Here is a 7077-nt window from a genome sequence, read left to right on the forward strand (position 1 = left end):
AGCAGATGCTCCCATGGGGTAGGGGAGGAAGAAGGAATCTTTCTCAAAAAAATGATGAGGAACATTAGCATATTAAGATTCTGAAAAGTCCTGCAGTCAGGATAATTTTCCTTTTGTTAAGACCAGCATTTCCAACCCAAATTTGTTTAATCTGGTAATTTTCTTGTACACACCTGTCATAGAACACTCTTACGGACGCAGCGCTAGCACAGGTTGCTTTATGCAGTTCTGTATCTCCCAACTTCATCTTGCTAAACTTCATGACAAATATGTTGGTGTCTTTTTAAACACTTGCATCAGGAGTACAAGACTATTTTGTTGATTCTAAATGTTTTCCCCATGTCCTAGAAGTCTTAATCCACTTCTGTGTGGGCAAACTGGAAAGCTTAACAGTGTCCTAGCTCTATTGTTCAACAAACGTTCAGTACCTGGAGACACAGCGTGAGATTATAATTCAATGTGATCCCAAACACAGGAAAACACCATGGAATGAAGGACAAGAATTTCTGGGAATTTCCTGGGAAACCCAAGGAAATGCAAATAAGTTTCACTTCCTCCTCAAGACAAATGACGTGCGTGCCCAGAGTGTGCTGGGCCATACAGGAAAGCGAGGAAGCCTTGGGCTGTACATGTGAACACAGCCACTGGGCTGCCTTTATTAAGTGCCTCCCCGTGAATGAATCTATATTTCAGCCTCTTTAATAAAATCACTATATAAACTAGTTTATGATTTTCTTTCTCCGACCATCGCAGCTGGTCATTACTGCAAGCGATGATCTCAGAGTCGGTGGTTCCTGCCAGAGAGCTTGCATACAGAGAGATGCCTTTGTGAGCCCGCCATAGAAACCTGCAGAAAATTGGCCTTCTTTCCTTAATAGAGCCACACGAACAAAGATGAGTTTGTTGCTGACTCAGAGCTGAAAGCTTTGTTTTGTCAAGCCCTCTGAATGTATTGCACTCTGCCAAAGAAGAAGGACTCCTTCTTAAAAAAAAAAAAAAAGAAAAAGAAAAGAAAGAAAAAAAAATGAAGAAGAACAGTAAGCGGAAACCAGACAACAAATCAAAGTGCTCACCCTTTGGGTAGATATTTGTGACTAAAGTGGCCTGAAACTTTCTTCTTTCTTTCTTTCTTTTTTTTTTCTTTTTTTTTTCTTTTCTTTTTTTTTTTCTTTTCTTTTTTTGTGAATACTGGTCACATTTCACAAGCTGAATAAAAATGAAAGGAAAAGGAACTTTAATTAATGGGATGTCTTTTGATTCGCAGAGCAAAACTGCCAGAGCAGATGTACTAGCAAAGAGGATTAGATTGTCCCTTCTATGATGCACTGACATTTTCCTCTTTCCCCTGTAGTGACCCCATTGAAGAGAGGCTGTCTTTAGTGCCGAAGGCCCCGCTCTGCAAAGGAACCGTTGTCCGCCGCACAATGGCCCCTCTCACAAGACTAGACGGGAGATGTGAGGGGAGAGCTAATGTCCCTTTAAATATGGGCGAGACGGTTTCAGTTTTACTATTTTTAAATGGCTAAAAGAGAAATTTGTGATGCATTCAAAGTTGATAAAATATGCATTAAAGTGAGCCCTAAAACATTCATGAACACCGTCCATCAATTTGAAAACGCAAATGGAATCAAGAAGGCCTCACTGCTAATTTTCCTTTGCTTTAATTAGTTCTAGGGTGTTTGGGAGGATTGTCTTGTTGTGTTTTGTTTTGATTCGTTTTCCAGTTATTGAGATCTAAAAAGATACAGCTACTTCCAGTAGACGGGAGTAATTGCCATAATGTTGACCTTAATCACCATCTGAGGAACCAGAATAATCCGTGAAGCACTCAGGTGGTACCTGGTGTGCTCCGACGAGTCCTCAGGGAGGGGAGCAACAACGCGCTGCCTCTGCTGTCATGCTTACCTTGCTTCTGGGAGGACCAGGGAAGAGGAGACGTGCGTGCATCCTTCGTGCCTGGTGCCAGGCCGGTTGGCATTTCTGCAGTTCTGGGAAAAAAGGAAAAGGGCAGGATGCTACTCAGCTGGGGTCTGATTCTACTGGAAATAGCTGTGGTTCCCTGCACAACTCAGGTTGTGGAAAGCCATGAATGCTGGCACCACCACAGAGTCACTTATTCAAGGAAAAAGTGAGGGCAAGCTACTGCGGAAGTGAAAGAAATAATCCTCTCTCCTCGCCCCCCAACTACAGCGCCTCAGTGATGGGGTGCAAAGCTGCCCTGGGGAGGGAGGAGGACTTACGTCAAGGATTTCTCTCTGCGCTCAGCCAACTCTGGGGACGGTCTATCCCTTTTGCATCCAGGAAGCTTTGTCTTCGGACAACAAATAAATATGCAATTCACACACCTGCGGACAAAAACCACACAAATAAGTCTGGGTCCCCCGCATCCCCCCGCACCGGTCCCATTTCAATAGCAAAACTATTTGTTACCAGTTATGGCTCCTTAAGATAGAATTAATGCTCCTGTGAAAAATAACTTTCACGTTATGGTCGTAGTGATTTTTCAAATAACATCTATTTCAACGGGTACCAGAGCAGGCCCACCAAATAGTGAATACATGGTGACCCCACCTTCTTCTCCATTCTCTTAGATCTCTAAGAGCTTGGCCAGGCTTCTCATTCTGACCGGTGGAGCAGGTTCTGAGGCCCTCTTTGTCATATCCTGGATAATTGTGCAATACATTGCTGGATTTCTCTTGTCCTCATCTAGACCAGCACTGCCATAAAGTGTCACCCGGAGAGAGTACCACCACTCCTGGCCCAGTCTAATCATGATCATTAGCTACATTTACCCAAAGAGCACAGATTTGGGAGGAGCCCCTGCCACAGACCAGAGAACAATACTCTCAGAGATCCCTGAAAAGCAATGTCAACATTGACTAATGTTTAAATCAATTTCAGACATGAGGACAGTGGCCCACGTGCTGGTCACTCTCTATTCTCACGTATCAGCTTAATGAAATCCTAATGGTCTATAAAGTATCATCACTCCCTTTGTTTCTACAAAGTTACACAGAAATGTTGTGGACAAAGAAAAGATCCTGATGTTGAAAACTAAGCGAAGGAATGTTGGACAAACTATATTATATTCTCCTTAATTTCATCCTCAGTAGAACCAGAAAAGAGCTGGGAATCTTCCTTTGCTCAATCCCTTGATGTACATAACTAAAGCCTTTCATAAACTTCCCTAAATCCTTTCGTTTTCATGCTAAATTATCCCAGTTCCCCTGATCTAAGTCTTCGTTTTCCAGATCTCTAATCTCCTTGTATCTGAACACTAGAACTCCTCCAAATTCTTTCTTCTTTCCAACTCTTGGAATCATTTCTAGGAGCATGTTTCATAAACGCAACAGTTTTCCTCCTCTGGGCAACAAGACCTCTTTTCATAGCTCGATTTCTGCAGTTGAGCACATAAGTACTTGCTGTGAAACCACTGATTAATTGTAGAAAAAGCTGTGGGGGAAATAGAGAGTCCTGCAAGTAAAAATCCAGTGTCCAGGAAGTTCACAATCTCTTGGCAGATATAGATACATACCACATAGCTCTTGACTCAAGACAGAATGAAATAACTGCTCTACCGGAGGTTCAAGAAATATGCCCGGGGTGGGCAAAGACATGAGCACTGACATTGGACTAAGGGACAGAGGAAGCAGCCTATGGACAGGTGGCATCTGAGTCTGTGTTAGAAAGGAATAAGTTTCACTTGGGTAATGAGTGATCCCTAAAGGAAGGCTCGGTGGGTAAAGGTCAGCCTTCTAACAGTCCTAGTGTTATATGACACCTTTCCTGCAACATCTTTCTCAGCAGGATGACTGCTGGAAGCTTTCATGTGCACCTTGCCTGAGGACAAATGGGCTTTTGACCTTCTCAGTCTGTGAGTGGGGCTCCCTGGGTCCTACAAGCAAGGAATACACCTTTCTTGTTTTTCTTGATATCCCTCCTCCTTTATCATCAATGAAAGGAGGTTTGGTAGATGAACCTGTTAGGAAATTTTTAGCACGATGACATGAAAATGAGCTGAATGTTCAGAGATGTTAGGTGATCCAGTGTGAATAGTTCAGTCATTGAAAAACTGAGGGGCACCTGAGTGGCTCAGTCAGTTGAGCATCTGACTCTTGGTTTCAGCTCAGGTCATGATACCATGGGTCATGAGATCAAACCCTGAATTGGGCTCTGTGCTCAGCTGGAAGTCTGCTTGAAGATTCTTTCCCTCTGCTCCTCCTCCTACTCTCTCTCTCTCTCTCTTTCAAATAAATGAATTAAGAGAAAGAAAAAAGAAAGAAAGAAAGAAAGAAAAGAAAGAAAGAAAGAAAGAAAGAAAGAAAGAAAGAAAGAAAGAAGAAAGAAAGAAAGAGAAAGAAAGAAGAAGAAAGAGAAAGAAAGAAGAAAGAAAGAAGAAGAAAGAAAGAAAGAAAGAAAGAAAGAAAGAAGAAAGAAAGAAAGAAAGAAAGAAAGAAAGAAAGAAAGAAAGAAAGAAAGAAAGAGAAAGAAAGAGAGAGGGGATCCCTGGGTGGCGCAGCTGTTTGGCGCCTGCCTTTGGCCCAGGGCGCGATCCTGGAGAGCCGGGATCGAGTCCCACGTCGGGCTCCCGGTGCATGGAGCCTGCTTCTCTCTCTGCCTATGTCTCTGCCTCTCTCTCTCTCTCTCCCTCCCTCTCTCTGACTATCATAAATAAATAAAAATTAAAAAAAATAAAAAAAAGAAAGAGAGAAAGAAAAAGAAAATGAGAGAAAGAAAAATTGAACCTAGTGATTAAAATCACACCTATCTGCTCACTTCTCAGGCACTCTATTTTTTGGCCACATTTCCCAAGTGGGCATCAGGAAAGGGTGACTGAAATATATTTTCCATGGCGCATCCCTCTCTGGTTTCCACATACTACTTCTGTGCTGTGAGAGTCCTCCTGCCCTTCTCCAACCCTTCATTTGCGTGTTTTCTGTAACTTGTGGAGCTCCTTTAAGATCTGACCACAAATGACATGTTTTCTGTGGCGTCTATCTCAAACCAAGTAGAAATATTCAGTAGCTCGCTGTGTTCTCAAAGCACTTTGTACATATGGTGAAGGTCTCTTAACCATACTTAACAACCTTTTGCAGCGGGCTGAATTCATCAATATCCTCTCCACTCCCTCTGCAGCCTCTGGACAGTTGTCCACTGCCTAATCAAAGATCGTGATGAGTAATCTCTCTCCAATGTGCCTACATCCTTCTGCCTCTGCTAGGAGGTGTATCCTACCAAGAAGCAGTTGACTTGTTCCCCTACTTCTTTATGCCATTTGTATTTAATACTTTATTTATATAGCATGTAAGCCAGTAAAATATGAATGAAATGAAAACCAAATCATAAAACCTCTATTGAGTGAGATCTCATTTAGACAATAATAAAAAATTAAAGAAAAAATCATTAAAAAAAATGACAGACTTCCGTAAGTGTCTCTGTGAGCTTGTCTGTTTTCCAAGTATCTTTGAAATTTCATTCTACTTTAAGAAAATTGTAATTTCTAGGAGTTATACAGAATGGCTTAGGTTTATGGAAAAGGGGGAAGTCAGAACTTTAATCAGTGGAGCCATATTCAAAGGAATTACACAAAATATTGAAAGATTGACCAAGAAATGTATATTTTTATATTTTGATAACCAACCTTTTATCAGTCTGAGTCTAATGGGTAAATGGATTTTTGTTGTATCTCTATTATGTACTTATTGTGATAAGCAGCCATTATTTATGTGTCTGACTCTCTAGCTGAGCCTTATTCATTGTTATGCCTTACTGCCCCCAGGAGATTAACTGGTTTGGAAATCACCTGGGTAGGAGATTACCTACCCAAAGACTACACACCTTGGTCCATAACATCTCTTCAATAAAATGTCATATGTTATCTTAGTTGATTTTAAGAACAATTGGTAAAATAGCTGATGTAGATATTATATTCATTTTATAAGGGAGGAAACCAAGTCTTAGAGGTTGACTGATTGCCCAGGGACAAGAGTTTGATGTAAAAGAAACCTAGGCTCTTCTGTCCTGACCACAATTCTAAAGAGATTATGGCATCAATAAGTTTGACGAAGCAAGTTTGCTCTGGTGACCTTGCAGTGGAAGTTGGATCTTGTCTATCATAGGAAGTGAGACCCCATTCAGTGCCCTATATATTTTTCCTTCTCTAATCAGTCTTATGGAAGGCATGCATTTGGAAACTCTTTATGTCACAGAGTTTACGTAAGGGGAGCAAATTGGACACGGATGTCAATTCCAGAAAGGTTAGAACCTATGGACCACGGTTGTTGCCCTAAGTGTCCAAAGGCCACAGGGAAAATCAACCCCCCGTTGATTTCCCAGCAAATCCTCTGAAAGTTGCTGAAGCATTTGGTTTTACTCATTTTACCTGTGCCTTCACTTAAGAAAATAGCATGGGGAGAAACAATAATGGAACTGAGGAAATTGAAAAGCCTCCTGAAAGAAGAAGTAAATTGGAGTCTTCACTTGGCAAAGCATCTGAGGAAATGTTAGCAATCAGAAATCCAGAATCTACAGGGCCCTCGGTGAGTGAAGAGCCTGAGGCTAAGTCAAAAGGGAAAGGAAGATGTGTTAGGCTGAAGTGAGAGGAAACCAGCGTTGTTTTCACTGCTGCACACCTGCCTCCTGAAGGGCTCCTGGTGTTTTTGTTCTCCTCTCGATCCCAAGGACTAATCTGATATTAATCATTGACATCTCAGTATGAATAGTTTTAGATTCAGAAATGATAAAGAGAAAATGACCTGGGGCTTCTTTTTAAGGGTTTCTGGGACTGCAGGAGCATGTGTGTGGCGGTAATGTTTCTGGTTCTCATAACAACCACACAGCATTTGAGGATCAATATCAGAAAGAGGTTTTCAGCCTGCCTCAGATATCTAATAACCATTTATTCCATCTGTTTTTTCTTCTTTAATAAAAACTACTATTTTTTTAGCACGGTCTAAGTGCCACGTGCTCTACATACAAGGTCTTATTTAATTCTCATAATAAACTGCCACTCTTCATCACACGTCAGATACCTGAGCTCCCCCTGATTAGAGAGAGGTGATGAAATATTGACCAGGT

The sequence above is a fragment of the Canis lupus genome, chromosome 14 (genome assembly GCF_003254725.2).
Source record: "Canis lupus dingo isolate Sandy chromosome 14, ASM325472v2, whole genome shotgun sequence".
NCBI classification, from domain to species: domain Eukaryota; kingdom Metazoa; phylum Chordata; class Mammalia; order Carnivora; family Canidae; genus Canis; species Canis lupus.